We start from the raw sequence: 20803 nt of genomic DNA on the forward strand, positions 1-20803 counted from the left end.
ATGATGAAGAATTCAGCTGTCCCACAGGTAAAGCATTGTGTCTTTTGTCAGAGGGAGAAGTTCTAGCTGAGAAGAAGGAAACAGCCTGAGTAGGAGTTACTTTCAGCATTTTTGAGGATAGAGTTCCCACCTCCAGGCCAGTACCTGCCTGCAGCCCTGTTTCGGGACAGGAATTATTAAGGGACTTAGAACCAAGGAGTGAAGTGATATGGGGTGACATGAGACCAACTTCTGCAACAGGGGATGCAATAATCTAAATTAACCCCATTCCTCCAGCCAAGAGATGAGTACTCAACAGGAAAGGAGGGATGCAGGACAGAGGATAGCCTCAACATTCATTCATTGCAGCCTGGCTGAAAACACAAAAAGTTTTTGAGGTAGCTGTTTCATTGTAGGTGCGTGCCTTCTTCCAGGGAAGAAAACCTGGCCAAGCACCTCATCCTGCTCCTCAGCACCAGGCTGGCCTGACACAGAGGACAGCAGTTGCTCATGCGCTCCTACTCCAGCTTCCACTCTTGACAATCAGTCATGCACTCTTTAGCACCTTCCAATCTTTCATCATTTCAGTGACACACCTGCTGTTTTTTGCAGGTCTTCTGGGTCTGAAAGCCAACTATTTGGCCAGTTTAGCCTATCTCCAGCACAATGTGGTCCAATTACTCACTTCTTTCTGCTGGAATCAGACATTTTTACTTCAAAGACCTCTCCCAACACGCAAAAACCTTAAACTAGTGTAGAACTGGAGGCTTTGACATTTCAATTTACTTCAATGTAGCAGCATAATTTTATGGGCTAGGGAGCTGCTAATCTAAGTTTTGCTATCAACCTAGGGAAGAGCTAAATCATTTACATAGCATGAACAAATACAGAGGTATTTACATAGCAATCTGTGCTATTATTTCTCATTTGGCCCAGTGATAAATTTGCATGCATTTTTCTTTAATCTGAAGATTGCTGCTGCCCCTCCTTAGCTCCTATGTTTACTTTCTCCATGCTTACTGACATGTCTGTGCTGCCTGTACCAACCAAAGGACAGTCTGGCACACAAAAAACTACTTTTCTGGTGAGTTAGTTGTTACACAGAATAACTGGAACTGTGCAATAAATGGGTGAGGTCAAACTGCCATCGCTGATCAGGAGCAATTACTGCTGCAAAGATAAAAGTCATTTCCACCTTCAGAAACTTTATGTTTTTTTTTAAATTAAGATATTGGTTTGGGCTTAAATTGAACATACCTGTAAGAATTGGCCTTGTAAGCCAAATACGAATTATTACTAATAATATAATGTTATTATTAATATAATACAATAATTAGCAATCATGCAACAGAAAGTAGGAAAATATTACTGCTATGAAACTGTAAGTTGTAATTATTGCTGTTATCTCAGTGCTTTATATTCAGAGTTCTCTTTTCTGGATACTGTTCATGAAAATTGATTTGGAGAACAGAAAAAGAATTTCTCAATATTAAAAGCAGTTTAGCTGTATTTAAACCAAGACAGTTCCTTTTTTCTTTTTTTTTTTCTTCCTTTTTTCTTTTTTCTTTTTTTTTTTTTTCTTCCCTGCGTTGGCTGTATCTTTAGACCCCCATCTAACAGCAGCTGTGATTTATTCTTAGCTTTTTTTCTTTGCATATTTAAAATGGTGTTTCCGTATGGTGTGAAGCATAAGCTAGTGTAGCAATTAACTGGCATAGAGACTGAGCTTTGTAATTCCAAATAACTCAGAAATTAATTTCTGCTATGAATCAAAGACATCTACAAAAAGTGAATAGTATGCCTCTACTACAGACATTTGTGGATTTGTCCATTCAAGGGACTCAGTGGCACACGCAAGTAAATTCAAAAGAAGACATCGAGAAATGGATTTAAATGTCCATAACACCATGAGACAAGCTGAACTGTTGCAAGGCTGTCTTTTTAACTGGTATTATAAAAATTGAATATTGCAGAAATCAGCAATGTCCTTTCAGAATATTTACCTTATACATCTAATAGAGCATGGTCCAAAGGCTACATTTGCATCTGTATACAAGAATCTATGCAGGAAAAGCAGCTTTTATATATAAATTGCAATGCTTCTCAGAAACGTTCTCTTTAAAGGAGAGGAAGCTCCATCTCCCAAGAGATGATAAACAACTTTTTTTTTGGATGTTACAGTGGTCTTACCAGTCTAGGTATGCAAAACATTAGGAGTTATAAAATATAGTGACTATACAGATGGTTTTGCTTTACCATGTTTAACTATTCCAACAGCCTCCAGTAGTGTGGTCTTGACAGTCTTTTCCAACCTCAGTAATTCTATGATTCTATTACAGAAAGCGTGGTTAAGCTCTGGAATGAGCTCCCCAGGGAGATGGTTGAGTCACCATCCCTGGATGTATTTAAAAACCGTTTGGATGTGGTGCTCAGATTTAGCAGAGTTAGAGTTGTTAGAGTTAGGGTAATATTGTTATGTTGTGGCTGGACTCAATGATTTTTAAAGTCTTTTCCAACCTCAGCAATTCTATTCAAAACAAACGATGAGTTACAGAGCAAACTCAACTCTTGTACTGCACTTACTTAGGAATTAATTAACAAATACACATAAAGAAATAATTAATTCCTAGATCATAGAATCACAGAATCACTCAGATCTTCCTTGCTTTTCTGTTTTATTTTTCTAAACAAATTTAATGTGTTTTGATGTAAGAGATACAAAAAGCCTTCAAAACCAGAGAGCACCCTGAACTTACATTTGTGAGCATTAGAATTTCAACAATACAAATCGGTGTGGGGTTTTTCATACACATAAAAACCTTTGGAGGCCTCTGTCCGGTCCATTTCTCTTTCACAGACAAGCAGTTGTTTTCTGACCTCTGTGCCCTCATCAGCAGGGATGGGAAGGAAGGGCTTTGCTTTCCTATTCTGCTTTGTTCATTTACGCTGGTTTACTAGGCAGGCACTTCAAACTCATTGAATATCTTCACAGGACAGCCTGAGACCACCGTAGGTCTCCTTCAAGCCTTTCCAAAAGCGACATTCCTTTACACAGCCAATTAAAAACAGCAGTGAAACCTGCAGAGCTCTGGCCAGACACACAAATCTGCCTTCTCAACTCGTGGCACTCTGTCCACCCCAGCTGCCTCTCCCTCAGTTATCACTTCAGCTTGGCCTCCCTCCAAGCTGTATCAGATGTAGCTGGCTGTACCCAGTCTGAGCACTCTGCTGCTCCCCAGCTCACAAAGGGACAGAAAATCCAACCGCCTGCAGCACTTAAACTGAGAAACGTTTTTGCAAGACACCTCAGAAAACACTGTTTGTTAAGTCTGCCATCACAGCAATTCCCTGGCACATGGTGTAGACCCTAACTCCTCTTCATCATGCACATCCACTCCTTCCTCTGCTGTGCCTGTCTGAATATGACTGCAATGCAGTCACTGTTCTTAGAAGCACTGCCAGACAGGGTTACGTTGCTACTAACTGCTGCTGTAACAGCAAAAAAAGCCCTGTGGCAAAGGCTACTTCAGCATTCAGCAGATTTCTGCATAGCTCTGCTGGTTTTTTTGATTGGTTGGCTGAGGCTTCTTTTATATTATTATTAAGTTATCTGGAGTGCAATTAGACAAAACTTTCAAAAGTGAAGGTCTATGCTCTGCCAGTCTGAAGAGCTGTGCACCCAGGCATTCTGAGAACCATTCATTTATTTACATATATGAATTCAGGCATCCACTTTTAAAAAATTAATTGCCCATTCTACCTGTACTTGTATTTTTTAAAAGATAATACACTGGGTAATTGAATTCTCATGACAAGGACTATCTTTCTGTATATCTTCACTCAACTTTTCTTGAAATAAAACAAAGGTCACCAATCTTTCTCTTTCTTCTCACAGTACTCAACAGTATCCAGTGTCCACCTTCAAGGATGGTGTGAATTTGTGCACAGCTCCTTTTCAAGGACTTTTTCTCAGTTGTTATGTCTATGCTTATTGGAGCCCTGTAGGGACCTGCTCCCTGTTTTACTCTCTGTAATGCTTTGCTAACAGTGACAGGAATGGGAGAAGCTTGAGTGAGGAAACAGTGATTTGCTACTCCAAATCCAGGACAAGCTTTGGTCAAGGTAAGACAGTCCAGAACAAAAGTATTTGTGTTCTGGCTGCAATACCAGCAGCTTCCTTTATTGCAGTGGGAGGGCCCCTGTGCTATCATTCAAATTCTGTTAGGGGTCAGGTTTCTGCATGCAGATTTATGGAGCTCTGACAGATTTATTGCGTGCTGAAATTCTTTCACCAACACTACACGATGCTGCAGCTGTGTTACAGGACATGCAATACAACTTCCATCCACATTGCATTGATGTCCTGACTTGTATCCATTGATCTTTAATGCATTTGGTGTCTCCCTGACATCCGTGTAGATACAGAACACCGCTATGTTGATCCTACAAACATGGATCTCTTCAGGATGTGATCAGCAGAGTTCTGGTCTGCATGTGGCACCCACTTTGATTAGTTTGTCCTCTTCCTTTCCTTCCCATTACATATAATCTTGAGAGATGTCCTTCTGGGAGCAGCCATCGCTCATAACAGATGAAAACATGAAGAATATTTTCACATCTTTTTGTGAAAAAATCCACAGCATTCAGGGGAGGAGGTTGGTATTCCATTACAGCATTAGGTGCACAGCATGCAACATGGGACAGGAGCTGGCAGAAGGGCAATGAGGAGTAGAATTCTACCTAGTTACCTTGGTGGAGTCACCTTAAGGCTGGTGCCTCATATCAGCTACTCCAAGTGTTCACGGCATTGAATAATTGTGGTAATCAGATCACAATTAAAAACATATCTTGAGAACATGGGTGTCTGGTGGCAACATGTGTTGCATGATATAACTCACCACTTTTGGTCCTCAGTTCAGATGATCAGAGCAGAGAAGGCTGGAGCTCTCTGGAGAGCAAGGGGAGTAAAATTCCTCTGCTCTGCCAACCAGAGCCTCCTACACCACACTGATGGCACTAATGCTGCTGTTGCTATGTACCAATGTGCTTGCTAAGAAAATGAAATCTGTGGACTGCTGAAAAAGCTTTCATTGTTCATTCATACGTGATTAATTGTTTACATGGCCATCAAATGGCCCTCTGGAGGGTATGATAGGAAAATAAGTCTCAGTGATAAAGTACACTGCCAAAATTGTCCTCATGTAGTTTTAATTACTTTGGGTGTTAAGCACAAAGTCTACTCCAGCCGACAATTATTCCACATATATTTTATAATGGGTCTAGATGTACACATAAAATTAATTGATTTGAAATGGAATACACTATTTTGACAGCCAGCTTTTGTTAAGGAGTGTGCTCCTATCATTAAAGGGAATATAGCTGAAGTAATTCATGAATGACAGCTAGAACATAGTGCTGAATAGCAATTCAGTACTATGTTGAGCATGCATGTACCAGAAATCAAAAAAATATTTTTTATAATCTCTTTGCACATAGGTTGGTGGTACTTTCAGGAGCTATTCTTTCATCTGTGAAGGCTCCAAGTGAATATGTGAGAAATTAATTAATATGTCATTACACAGTTTAATCTGTGGGACAGCAATAGCTTAGCTAATATAATTATTAGAGAAGACAGTCTTCCAGTGTTTCTATTTGTGGTGTCATTTGTGAAGCTGAAAATGACAGTAGCTGTCTGTGAGCTATCCCAGAAAAAAAAAAGAATTCGTACCCCCGAGATGCCAGAATACACATCTTTGTCAGAATAGCCATGCTCTGCCCATACAAAATCTCACCTCAGTAGAGTATGGCCTCTCCTTGGTGAAGCATACATTGGACCCAGGCCACTTCTGTCTTTCTTGGGTTTGCCATTTTTCAGCCTGGAAAGGAAAATGTGATTGTAGCATCTTCCAGATATCACTCGGGACATAAGAGTACCATGGTGGGTCAGATCAAAGGTCGATTTGTGTAACCCAGTTACTTCTCTCCAGCTGGCATTGGTAGCAGATGTCAAAGGAAGGACATGAGAAAAGGACAAGCACATAATGATATTTCCTGATAGTTTCTCCCAGCTTCCAGTGAGTTGTGGCTCAGGGAATTCCTTAGCTGCAGGTGGTATTTAATAGCCTATTAAATCCACTCAATGGTAGGTACTTAATACATAGCATGTATTTAATAGCACTCAATAGATTATTCTTCCATTAATTTATCCCAATTAGTTTTTTAACCCATGGAAATTTTTAGCATCCAACATACCCTGTGGCAAAGCATTTCATAGTTCAAACTGCCCTGTAAGAAAACTGTTTTATTTTGTAGCCTTCAGTTTGCTGTGTATTAGTTGCATTTGTAGACTCTTCTTATATTAAGAGAGACAAGGAATGATCATTCCCTATTCATTTTCTGCACGTCACTCTTGATTCTGAAAACTCCACTGTTTCCTCACAGTTGTGTTTTTTTTTCTTTCTTCTTTTTATCTTATTTTTTTCTCCCTTGGTATACCTATTTCAGTTCTAACTCATACATATTGAGACAGGGAGACCAGAGCTGCATATTACATTCAAAATTCTGCATACAAGTAATTTCGGATTTGTTCTTTATTCATTTCCCTGTGTAATTCCTAACATTAGGCTTGCTTTTTTTACCATTGCCATGTATTAAGCTGATAATTTTAGATAATTATTCTAAAGTTTCATTTTATGTGGTTCAAGTTGGTCAGAAACCATAATCGTAAATATAAAGTTAGATTTTTTTCCCCCACATTCTTTACTTTACAGTCAAATTTATTCTCCCACTTCATTACCCAGCTCACTTAGATTTGTGAAATCTGTCTGTATCTGTTCAGAGTTGTTGTTTTCTACACAAATACCTTAGGATCATCACACAGTGCTACCTTGCACTTCTTCAGTGCCCTCAGATCTGTGACGAATGCGTCAAACAGTGCAATCTCCTATGCAGATCTCTTCAGGGCTTTCTCTGGAGTAACATCTCCCTTCTGTGAAAATAAACTTTTTCTTTCTACCCTTCATTTTTTCTCTTTTAATTGTCATGGAGGTGAGAACCAAACTTTTACATATCATAATAGAATTGTTTTTAGGAGCTTTGAAAACTCTTTCGAACAGCTTTTTGAAGTCCATGTAAAATATGTCAACAGAACGAGCTGTTCACATTTGCCAACTCCTCAAACTTTAGTACATTTTGGAGATACTACATGCTTTCTTCAAAGCAGTGTTCACTCTTAGCGTGTTAAATTCTTGATACATCCACTGATTCTGTTCTTTATAACAGCTTCTATGAAATCACGTTTTTTGATCTCCTATGTAACCTCCCCCACAGGTCAAACAGGGCCATTCACTTGAATTCCCTCTAAACGATGAGCATCTGTGACTTTCCTTTGGGATCTCCTGCATGACTGATGGAACAGCTGTCAAAACTGATTGTAAAGAAGTGATCTAGATACCTAGACATCTCACTGAACTATGAATGGCCATTTCTCAGAGTGCCATTTCCAGGTTTATTGTAGATGTGTGCAGGAATGTTTGCAGAGATAGCAGTCAGGTCACTTTCATAGGATTTCTCTACAGCTCTAACAAGCACACAGCCTTCATCAGAATCATCAGTCCCATCATCAGAGTGACACTGGTATGCACACTACTGCATTCAGCCTGGGTCCAATTCACATCACTTCCTTCTGGTGCTCAACCTGTGGGTGAGGTGCTGGAGGGGACATGCATTGAAGGCAGTGGCAGCTGAGGGCTTCAAGCACACCTCCCAGATGTGACAGCATCTTAAAGACCCAGGATCAGGCTGGGTCACAGTATTTCTCTGCTTTGTGAGAAAGATTTTGGTGCAGCACTTCAGTTACTTTTAGCTCAGTGAATTCTATCTTAAATCTAGGTAAAGCAAGAAATACTGTCTGGCTGCTCTTCCTTTACAAGCAAGAAGGAGGCTGGTACCATCTTGTAAGAAAGAGCACCAGGAGCTGTGGATTGAGGTATTACACTTGCTAGATTTACAATTGTGTTTTCATTAATAGATCAAGTACTATACATTTTTCAGCTCCACAACTTTATAGTTTTTAGACTCAGATTAATTATTTTTTTTTCCAGTCTTTTAGAAAAGAATTTTAGAAATAGCATTTTAGAAATCTGCATTTTAGAAATCTGCATTTTAGAAATGATGCTCTCTGCATTTCTACATTAGCATCTCAGGTCAGGTCAGCAGTCTGCTTATGAAGTGAATCTCTGATAGTACTCTACTGGCCATGTTTCATCTTCATCCTAGAATGATCTTTGACAGCATGAGATGAACTCCTTTTAGATAAGTCAAAACTAGAACACACCTAATGTACCTCAAGCACAAATGGGTATACAAACTGTAGGACCAGACCAGAACTAATCCAGAAACACTCCCTGAAAGATGGCAACTTCTGACTCCTACAGAATTGAATCATAAACTTCGTAAAGCTACAGCTTCCTCAAGGGGTGTGGATGGTGGGTCTTCATCACCCACTGCTTTGCTACACAAATCACTTCACCGACTGATGAGACTTGCTAATACAAACAGCTTATAGAGCATGGAGAAATAACCAGCTCATCACAAAAATCTGCTGTATTCAAATGACTGAGAGGAGAAAGGAAAAAGGAACAGGAAGAGTCTTTCTGAGTACCATTCTCTGAAGTGAAAGATTATCAGCTGCCCCCTCCGTCTGCCACCAGGCTTGGTGAAAGCACCTGTGCAGGCTGCTTGTGCTGCTTCACCAGAGAGGTTTGTTGGTGGTTACACCCACCTGTGCTTCTGCTGTGACAATCATGCTAAAATCAGGAAGAGGAAGGAAGACAGAGGCTGCACGGCTACTTCTGGTCTGGGGATTCTAGTAACAGAGATCAGAACACAGTGCCGCAATTAAATTCAACTGAACATTCCTCAGGATGAGGGATCCAGCAAGACCTAGCCCAGGAAACTCAGAACTAAAGCTGAGCTGACAACCAGTTACATTCATGTGATGAAATTACTGGTATATTCCTCCTCAGTAATCCATTTTTGGTCTTACCACTTTGAATTCTTTTGTACTGAAATTCATAAGAGCAAGTCAGAATATTAAGCCCTTCTTGTACAGCTAGGATAGTGATTTGCATTTAGACACAGCCATCCAGTTCTCTTGCTATTTATTCTCAATTTTAAATGTTTGTAAAATTGCAGCCTGTTTAACTGCATTTTGAAGGAGCTGCAGCTGTGCAATTCAAATACACGACATGTTAGAAAAGAGCAACTTTAAAATAGTTCAGTAAACTGGAGGGGAGCGGGGGGGGGGAATGGTACATCTTCTTCCAAGCTTTATCCTTTCTTCTTAGAAATCCCATGTACCAGATCCTCAGGTGGAAGGAAAACAATCTCCATTTACACTGGCTGGGAATCCATCATACTGGTTCCTACCCTGAGCTGCTAGAAGCCAACAGCTATTTCACATTCAGGCTCTGGTGCCAGGGCATAATCATGTGATGGTTGGTGTGGCAATAGAGCTTCCTCATGCTGAATTCAAGTTTGCAGCAGTAGCTCAGAATATATTTGGCACAGATGAGGTTTAGGAGAGGTGAATCACCAGTGACACCATGTAATGGTTCGCATTTACACAGAGATCTGATGAAACTGTTGTAACACAGGAAATTTGGGCACCAAGTCTGTGCTGGTGGGCAGGCAACTGTTACAGCTAAAAAAAAAATAATAAAAGACAACAAAAGGCTTTTTAAAGCACAAAGACACAGTAAAGATCAGCTGGAGTCCCTGGAATGTTTGCTAACCTGGAAGAAATGTGGAGAATAATCACATATTTGGCACACTTTCTGTCTGAACAGCAGTGATATGCAGATGCACGGTGTTTCCTGCCTGATATCTCAAACAGAGGCAAATGAAACAAAACCAGAGATAATGTTTGCACGTATATAGCCAAGTATTTATCAGTGAGCAGACTCCCATATTCTAACCTAAAGCCAACCTAACCTAAACCCAAGAGCTCTGTAACTCTGGCTGCTTCTGCGCTTCTCTGCATCCTACAGCTGATGTGTGACTGTACACATGAAATCCCCCATAACACAAAAAACCCCTTTGTCTGTTCTGTCCATTCTGGTAACCATTCCCAATCAGCCAGACAGGTGTCAATCAAAGTAATGCCTCTCAACACAGAGCCAATCTGTCTGTGGTTGCAGGGTTAGAGCCAATTTAATTTAATTTATTGGAGTTGAAAGGAACCTTTGCCTCTGTGACAATGGGTGAGACAGTTTGTAATAATTCTCATTTAATTGATGAATGTAGACTTGGCACTTGACAATTAACCAGATGCATTAAAACACTAGGGGTGAAATCCCAAAAGAATTTCACAAGCATCTTCATGGTGCCTGGGTTTACCTTTCTACAGCAAGTTCATCTGAGCCTCTCCCAGCTGGGCAGAGCAGGAGCTGCTCAGCTGTGTCCCACGGAAGCAGACATCCGCTGCTCAGAAATCATCTTGCTGTGCAGGCTGAGGACCCGCATCCCATCTCCACTCTGTAAACCCACGCAGTCCTACACTACATAGACCTTCAGGAGCTGATGCACCTCAGCATTACTGAGGGACATTTAAATATGCAAAAGCTTGCAATGAATTAATCATTCTACACAGTGCTGTTCTGAAGGAGAAATGTTGCTTTCTGGAAACACTTTTGTTTCCTACCTATTTTCCTGGCACTGAAACTTAGCATGTTTCTCTATTTTTTGTCCTTTATGGTTGTGTGATTTACCAACCGACTTTGAATAGATTTTCACTATTAATTAATGCACATTTTCAGCCCTTGTAATCGCATATTGCCCAAGGGTGGTTACTTCACAGGCACAGATTTTAATTCCAGAGTGCATCATTGCAAGCTTCTGCATAAGTCCCTATGATTTTACCCTTTACCCTGGGAATGCCTGCTGGATGCCTATCAGCTGACCGAACTGAGTGTTTTTTAAGGAAATCTAATCCCGATTTAAAGACTTAACGCGAGTAACCGCATCCTGCCATAAGCTGTTTCACTGGTCAAGATCTACAATTTATTTTTAGATTGAACTTTTCCAGCCCCGGCTTCTACATGAGTTGCTCCAAAAGTAGTGCCTCCAGTTTATTTCCATGGAAACCATTACAGATAGAAAGAGCACAATAAAACTATTTCATAGAGAAACGATTTCATAGAAAACTATTTAATAGAGAAAATTATCAGCTATAAATTACTAGTTTTCAACTAGTCACCACCACTGGCTGTGTGTTTTCACCAGTGATGAACAAGAACCTGCATGCTGCACTTGTAAAAATCTGCACCAATGGAGGTATCTGCTGTCTCTGTCACCACTGCTGAAATGCATCACTTGCCACCTCACTGTGCTCCCAGCCATTGCTTGGTCTCCATAAACATTCAGCAAGCATCAAAGAATGTCAGTTGGTGTCATTTTTTCTGCATGGAGAAATTCAGTGCCACACCTTTGCTTCATCCGCTCTTCCATGTCAGTCACCATTGTGTCAGACTGCTGCCATGTGTTACACAGCAACAACATGTAGTACAATACTGGTAGGAAGGTTCAGCCTCTGCTGCCAACCACCAATATCCACCTCTGAAATTGTGGGTCAACAGAATAACATAGGAGACATGGAGGCATTACTTTCAGAACATCCCTCATGTCTGCTAAATTTATCAGTCTTTGTTTTCTGAACTGTGTTATTTATAAACCATGACTGATCATCTCAGAACCTCCTCATTTACAGATAAATTAGATTGTTCTATAAATGTTCTTATCTCTCTCACCAAAAGGAAAGCCCTCATCCTCATGCTTATGCCACTGTCTCACAGCAGAGTCGTCAGATTTGCATGGAAGCTGCATGGTTCCCTCCTCATAAGGACAAAATGCCCTGACATCTATCAGAGCATCATTGCCCTCTGCCCTGCCTGTTCTGGTGATCACCCAACTGGCACCAGTACTGACTGCTGCTTCTATTTTTCCATCACCTTTCTAGAGCGCAGCCTCCAAAACTGGGATGCAGTTCATGTAATGGCCCCAGTACTGCTGTATTTCTTCTTGGTAATTTCCTGCTTCACCAAGAGTCCCACCAGCTCCCTGTCCCCATGTGTTCAATAGGGAGCTCATGGTCACCCATCACACAGGAGGCCACTTAAATCCTTTGCACAACCCCTGATCTCCCAGAAATCCCCAGTTCGGCAAGCTATAGTCACTTGGAATCCTGTTTTTCGTTATTGTTAGACAACGTGTCTTCTTTTATCACATTAGTCCAAGGGTTTATAATTCAGTGCAATTATTCTGAGAGCTCTTCCATGCAATATTTGTAAGTCTAGTTAGCACATTTATCTCTGGTCTGTTCTCTGGTGCCTGCTCTGTACGAAAGGGTTTCAATATTGTTTTAAAAAGTGATGTTTAAACTTGTTCTGACATACTTCAGATTTGCTTTACCTCCTTTCCTCCTTTTCCCCACACATCCCTCTGTCTGCTGCCTACGTTTTCTGCCTGCCAGCCTTGCCAGCCTAAAAAGAGATTTCAGAGTTTTAAAAATAGCTATTTAAAGGCATAAACCAAGGCTGAAATGAAATACAGCAGGGAAGAGCTGTTCTGGGGAAACACAGTTAGTTGGAATTCCTGCAGGGAGACTGTGTAGCTGTATGGACCTAAACCCACGCATGTTATTAGCTGAGCCATCACTGAGAGATCTGTCTTGTGTGTGAAAATAGCTACGTGCAGACTTACTTTGTGAGGAGGAATTCCAGAACCAAATTAGTAAGTTTTATTATGTAGTCTTGTGTTTCTATGAAATCTCTCTCTTTCATCCTCAGAGTTTACAGGTTAAATCTGGATTTAGATGCCATCGTTCAAACAAACAAAGTCAACCAATTTTGCCCCACGGTATTTAATGAAAAAGAAAATGCCAGAAGATCTCGGCCTTTCGAAATAAGCAGCTGCAGAAAGATTAGTGAAGATATATGTATGTTCAGACTGTTCCCTGCAGCGAGGCCAGGGGGTTAAGGGTACATTCATCATACACATCAGGATTAACTCAGCTCCTCTCGCAGCACTGCAGTTCTCACTAAAATGTATCACCACTGACCTACTTTTCAGGTGGCTTGGTGAAAGTCACTCCAAATCCTTCTGGCATTTCAGTGCCATAAAATAGTAATGTTTTGCTGGAATAAAGCATCTTCCTGAGACTGCACATAGTACAAAGGTAAGTCACACAACTGAACACAGAAACTCACCGCTGGGAAAACAATTCTAGTTTCTGTAACATGAACAAACAAACAGCAGCTGGCATTGAAGGCCTTTACTAAAATGCCCTTCAGGAGTTTGTCTCCAAGGGCAGATCATGTCCCCAGAGATCTTATCATCTCTGATGCCTTTACTCTTCTGCTTTTCTCTTTTTTATAAGAAAGTTACAGGTACATTCTGTGGAATTTTCTTTTACCTTTTTTTCTTTTCCTTCGTGCAAAAGAGTAGCTTTTAGTAACTAAAAAACAGGTTTATGTTTATGCAGAATTATGCTACACAGCACCATCTATCTCATTTGAATACTATGCTTCTTGAGACTGAGACAGCACCAGCTTTCTCCATAGTCCCCATGCACTGCCAGCACTGTCCCTGCAAGACAAACATGTAGGAGTGGTACTCTGCCTGGGAGCGAGTGCTGAGAGCCTGGGTCTGACATGTCCCTCTCCTTTGCTGCTGTTGACATTCATATTCCTGGAGCTGAGCATGGGGAAAGCAAAAGCTGTGCAGCATGGCAAGCTTTTGACACGTGGCATTTGCATCCTGAAAGACAAAGGGCCACATCTGGTGCCATCAGGCAGAAAACCATGAGCTTATGGGGAGCAAATCCTTAATCACTCTCCTAAACACAAGGAAGACTTCTCATAAATTTAAATCTACCAGATTATTATCTTAAGTTCTTTGGGGATTTGCTTCTGATTTGATTGTGTTGGCCTCAGTGGAAAGTGGAGCAACATTTTCTTCAGTGATGTTACAAACTCCTAAAGTACGCAGTTGTACAGCAGGAGCTCTGGTAGATATGAATCTGCTGTATTACCAGTGCTGCGATGGTAAAATGAGCTACTGCACCCTTTAGTCCTTTGGAGGCTCCAGTAGGGTTATTAGAGAGCACGTTTTTGCTTTCCAGCCCTGGCCATACAAGGGCTGCCCTACAAAAGAGGGCATGTACATGACTCCCAGGCAGCTGAAAATCCACATTGATTTGTCTTGCCCAGTAATTACATTGGTATCTCTGTGGTAGGGTTAACATGTATAGCCAGTGGGGAAGGCAAGAAAAAGGAACTGGTGAAGGAAAAAAGGACAGTCAGCAAATTTATGTCACTCTTAGCCTGTAGGATATGCATATTATTTCTTCCTCATTTTTCTCAGACCTGGTCACCAGTTCACAGCATTGAAAAAATATTTAAAGTCATCTGTATTTCTATAAACAATGCTGGAAGAAAATTTATATAAATGATATAATAGGTCAAAAAGCGATCACAACAGCAGCATGCAGAGTGAGGGAGCTGAGTGGCTCTGCAATGCTATGAATTGGGGCTGCTGGACAGGTTTTCCAGCTCCTGCTGGAAGGAAGGTTCCATCTGTGCATCTTCACTGCCATGCTTGGAACCACGAGGTTGGTAAGGACTTCTGCCCCAGAGGACTCCCATGCCCAGGCCCTGTCCAGGCTGGGGAAGTCATCTGCTGGCAGAGGAGTGGTGCCAGGCAGAGAGACACCCCTATCAGGTGCCAACCCAAAGCCCTGATTTTATGAGCAGAGAGAATATGCTCTCTGCTGCCCTACCATGTATGTTAGGGGCAGGGAAACCAGCTCTTACACATCCAGTGTACTACAGAGCTACCACGGGATGCAACTCACAGCAAGACTGCAAAGGCAGGAGGCAACTGAGCAGCCTAAGGCTTGTAAAATATGGACACCAAAGAATATGATAATGTCTAAAAAGTGTTTGTATCCCATGATATAAACATTTTGTGACCCAGTGGTACAACTGACCATCTAACAGGTCCCTTGGAAGTGAATTAGTATTTCCAATCCAGACATTCATTCGGCTTACTTCCTTTCGCATTTGTCTTGTTACAACAAAAGAAGTAGCAGACACCTCAGTGAATGAATGTTGCATAGTGACACAGGGTGGTGGCTGCCAGGAGTTTAAAGAGAGTTCAGAAAATTGTGGATTAAATATCTTTCCTAACATTAACACTGTGCTAAATCAAAAGCATTACACTCCCTGAATTTGAAATAGATTTGCCTGTATAACCGAGCAGATATCCTTTGAAACAGAGAGACCTTTTTATCAAAAAGGAAATATTGCCTCCATTTGCCCAAGGCACATTTCCTTCCCTAGGATTTGAGAAGGTGGGAAAAGAAAGCAGAAAAATCTTTCATGGAATTTCTTTTAAAACATATTACATTTTTGCATTTCAAATAATGACTTTCTTTAATTTCATTCTGCCTGTAATTTTTCTCTGTAATGGATTTTGTTTGCCCCTCATTTTAAACACATCCCTGTCTCAGGGCACCTGGAGTATGCATTTAGCTCAGAATTAATTTCTGTAGTTTTAATTAATTACGATGGCTGTATTAAAACTGAACTTCAAGGTTATTTGTAAAATCCTTTTTTCTTACTTGCGAGATACCAACGGAGAGCATAGATACTCATAGCTATATAAATCATTCTCGAGGTCTAAATCACATTTATTAAATTTCTTTCAGGTGTTCCTGGCTTCTCTTCTGATGGCGTGAGAATTCCAATGCCATCTGCAGAATCCTTAATGACAGAGGTAGAAGTGAGAGGAGCACAGGGGAGCTGGCCCTCAGGTGCCATGGCTGCACATGGGGATGGGGACTCCCAGGCACCGCAGCCCACTCCTCTGCAGCTGCAGTGTCCCTATGGCCCTGCTGTGTCCCCGTGGCCACTCATGCTGCCCACAGCCCCAAGGCAGCGCTGCCCGCTCCACAAGCCCGCCCTTCAGCCGCAGCCTCTCACTGACCGTTTCACTCTGATCCTTTCAGTTGACCTCCAGCTTCCTGGTGAAGGAGGTCAGAAAGGTCAACTGCTTTAGGCTGCAATCCTTCAAACCTCTTCCTCAGTGCAGCCAGCTGTGAAAAGAATTCATGAGGTGGAGTACTTGTCATTCAAACTGAGCATTTGCTCAGCCTCAGCTCCCCTGCACTGGGGACCCGCACCTGGGCCATGAATGCCTACAGAGGGAGGCAGGCCCTGGAGCTCTTGGCACTGGCAGTGGTTGCGGTACCTCGTCCGCTATGTGCTGGCCCTAAGGCAGGGGAATCAACTGTTCACCTCGATGTGAGACGAAGTGGCAACAGTATACTGTTTTTGCTTTCGGTAATTTTTCTTCCATTTGTTCCTTTCCTTTTTTTTTTTTCGTTTCTTTCTTTTTTTTTTTTTTTTTTGGCAAAAAGCTTCTTTTGAGCGTTAATGGCCACCGTGTGTTCAGGTTCATTACACTCGGCAGGCGGGCTATTAATTGAAATGTGCATTAGTGAATTCAGAAAATGTTTTTTACTCAGTTCCTCAGGCAGGTTTTGATTTGCTTCCAAATGCTCCCTCCATGTTCTGGCCAGACGTTCATAATGGGCTCTGCTATGGCAATGGCTTGGATTTCTTGATGTGTATTTTCGTGTTTTCAAGGATTACTTCAGCTTCCTACACATGACGCAACACAACTTTGTTGATACTGAACACCAGCAGCATGTCCAGAACTTTGCCGCAGCAAACCGAAATGGAGAAATTATCACATTTTCATTACAAAGAGAGAAAGCTCTTTACACAAAGCAATCTGTAGATTCAGGCATGATGTTTGTCACTGCCATTAGAAGTCAGCCTGCCATCCTGCTAATTCAATTCAGATGGGGGTTCCTCAAATTCACTTGCTCTATTCTTTCTCCTCAAAAACAAACACTATGATGCTACTTATTCTTGAATAGCAGTTTTAAAAGTCTTGTTGGAATACTGCATCAGTGCATTCTTCAAGATTTTATTTAAGGTAGCCATGAAAAAAACCAGTAGTTAAGAACCATATATGTATCTTTATTTTTAATAAAGACTTTTCTGACTGATTAGTTCATATATAGATTTCTAATACTTGTGGGGATAAAAGCAGCACTGATATGATTTTTTTTAAAACCAAAACATTTCCTCAATCAGTCACGGCCACTAGCTTTAATTTATTATTTTTGTTCTCTTTCCAAACCACCTCCTACAAGCAATGTTGGAGGTGCATCAGTATACAACCTCTTCAGTTTCTATCAACATACTGAAAGATTGATACACAGAAGTTAGTTTAAGGGAAAAAAAATGTTTTCTTTTGTCCTATTCAGGCCATCCCCAATGCTAAAAATAAATAAATCCATAAAAATAACAGTATTTCTCAGTACTGAATCAAGACAAAATGAACAACCAATTGTTCCTGCACAGCACTACTGAAGCGCTGTCAGCTGAAGTGCTGCCACAGACACCTGCTCACACCCTGTAAAAATAAACTGCTGGATTGTGTCAGCAGAATTGATGAGCCCGAAACTCTAATGTCCCATGGCAATAGGATTCCCGTGTAGAACTCTGTTTGTGGAAAACCACTGTGCATATATATGCCTTGCCCTGGTCTTGTAGCTGCACTGTAGAGTAGTTACGGTGGGGTCAGGGCACTGAGACACGCAAAGCCCTGCAAAGCCCTGCAAAGCATTCAAATTCACAACCAAGCTTTCAGAGCACACGAGTTCATTTGCTAAGTCTGATCTTTGGATCTGCTTGGCAGACAGCAATTATTCTTCTTATTCTTCTCCTCGTGTAATCACTGTAAAAAGCAAACTGTGTGGAAGTGGGCTTCCCCAGTGCTGGCATCATGAGGAATTACTTTGTCACTTTAATAAATTCCTCTCATTTGGAGAAAACCTCAGACCAATGCTTTTGTCAGAAAATAGCTCACTTGCCCACAGGACTGAGCATTAACCAGGATGCAGAGCTAACATTGACTGCCTCAGACAAAGCGGCCATGCCAGGGGCCATTCCTTTGACAGAACTATTTTATGCACCTCAGCCATAATGTGATTTGTCATTGATTTCAGAGATGCAGCACATAGACACCCAGGCTTTCACAGGGATTCTTGGCCGGCAAGAAACTTCTATTAGATTATTTAACGTCCTCTTGCCAGTGGGAGTTTCTTACTGTTGTGCTCCTTGAATGGAAACAATGCTGTCCTACCAGCCCCCACACATACCCATAAAGGCCTTTAGAGCCCCTTGTCCACCTATCCATAGTGGCTCGATTTCCAGAGGTGATGGTATACTCAGGTCTATTCTCTCCTTAAAGAATTGCAGCTGCTCAGACCATTGGAAATTCAAGTGAACAAGGCACATACAGAGGGGTAATTGTTGTCTCTGTGGGCAGGCCGGGCACAATACGCTCTGCTAATTAATGCCAAAGTCCACATCAGATGGAGTGGGTGGGTGAGAGGCTGGACATGAGGTAGGACAGAGGTGAAGAAGGAAACACACATCGACCCATTCAACGTTTTTTTTGTCAGTGTAAGAGAGGCTGGAGAATGATCCTCAGAGCACAGCATGCCCACAGTGTCACACTGAGTGGCACAGCTGAGGGACACCAGAAATCTCACTGTCACCCACAGTGCTTCTCTGCATTAGTCACCCACAGGAAATTTGTACTGGTGGAGTTGAATGTTGCATGCTCGTTATAAGAGGTTTGCTTATACTACACACAAATGATAATTAGGAAAATAGCTCAATGTTTCTTCAAAAGATATTTCAGTTTCCCCAAACCGCAGAACCCTGCAGGCTGAGAACTCAGAGTTTTCCCCAATTACTTATTAAAACTTCTTTAACGAGTATTTCTGCATGAATAAAATATGTGGAATTAGAACCACACTTTATATTACATAAAATAGGAAATAAATGAGCGACTGCAGCCACCTGGAGAGCTGCCTGCACTAGCAGAGCTTGTACAGAGTTGGGTTAACATATAAATTGGTCCTTAGTGCTGTATCAGGGAGCACCTAAATGCATCCAATGGCTTGCCATTTTTCCATAAGGGGGAAATTTTGTTCCTTCTCTTCCTTTACCTTCTCCTGTAACTCAGACCTCCCCCAGCCATGGGCCCTACCTCCTCGCTTGTGGTGGCTCTGGAACTTGTCCATGGGCAGGTTCAACTCACTGATCCAGCAGAAATCTTGGCACCTCTTTCTTCCTGGGTCACGTTTCTGCTTGGTTAGTAACCAGCATTAAGAGAAGGAATTCTTTGATCCACAGACATCAGAGCTGAAACAGTGGAAATTATATGACTGCTGGCTGGGAACAGTGCTTCCTTGTCCTGGTGGAGGTGAACTGACGGCTTAGTGCACACCATCTCATCTGAAACTTATGGTGTCTGAGCCCCTCAATCCACTGTAAGCATGCAAAAAGCAGTTCAGTAAAAGCACTTGCTTTCCTCCAGTGCAGCTGAGGCCATGCACCTAGATAGAACATGACACGGCTGCCTCACAAGACCTGCTGCTTCTCTGCCAGCCCCATCAGCACAGTGTTGGCATGCTTTCACCTTGAGCTGGACCGGGAACGAATCCAGATGAAAAATAACCTCTTCTTCCAGCTCACTTAAAAAGAGTCACATAGGAACAATGTGGGACAGTAGAGGGCTAAACAAGGCATCAAATGGGCTTCTCCAGGGTATGAGGTGAAGGTGGCACACGTCCAGCTGCACGTTGCTGCTGCTATCCAAAATGAGACCAGACAAAGGCTGGGACTTTCATCAGTTCTTACACCTTTGCTTTTTGGGTTAGCCCAGCATGACTAATTGCTACCAGCAACAGCCTTTGGGCTGAAGGTTAAATTGGGCACTCTATTTTTCCTGATTCTTCAATGGGGAAAGAAAACAAAAACAAAAACCAAGCAGAAGTGGCTGAGATGTATGTACATTATTCATATGTTATTCACACGTGTGAAGTTGTATAATATAGGTTAGAATGAAGGCTTTCAGCTGCCCTTCCTCTCCCTTATGCTATATTTTTTATGCTCCCTTATGCTATATTTTACATTCTTTTGTTGCATTCTGGTTCACGCTACACTATAAGGCTCTTGTGGCAGGGACCACATCACTTATGCACCAGTGCAATGCCTCACATAATGGAGCTCTAACAGTGACTGGGGCCTTTGGGAGCACCTGTCACAGAAATGACGAGAGGGAATAGTTTCACTCTTGTGGAGTGCAGAATTAATCATGCTTCAGAGTGCTTGATTTTTGCTAGCCTCTTTGAAGGACTCCATCACTTCCTCTTGCCCGTGTGGGTCCTTTCCCTGCATTGCCTTTACACACATATGTGCATACTGCTGTAACTGCTGGTCTTTCCCACGTGCCAAGAGACCACTGGACCACTTCTTCATTCTCTGCATCTCTCCTGTCCTTTTGTCCAGCTGATGTGCTGAATAGGTCTGCAAATAATGGTTAGTTAATGAGCAAATCTCAATCTCTCTGATTTTTGTTTTAAAGAAAATCTTATATTAACTCCTTCATCCCTAAATACAGGGAAAGATGATAAATTAAACCAAATGGCATTTGAGGCTGGAGCACAAAGGGGACAAGGGGGTGGGAGGGAAAAAAGGAAAAAGCAAACGAGAGCTGCCTTTGGACATGATGATATCTGTAGGTCCCTTTCAACTGAACTATCCTACTGTATCCTATCTTATCCTATCCTGTCCTATCCTATCCTATCCTATCCTATCCTATCCTATCCTATCCTATC

This window comes from Centrocercus urophasianus, unplaced genomic scaffold, assembly GCF_019232065.1.
Source record: "Centrocercus urophasianus isolate 14NV4802_14NV808 unplaced genomic scaffold, USGS_Curo_1.0 seq_11, whole genome shotgun sequence".
Taxonomy (NCBI): domain Eukaryota; kingdom Metazoa; phylum Chordata; class Aves; order Galliformes; family Phasianidae; genus Centrocercus; species Centrocercus urophasianus.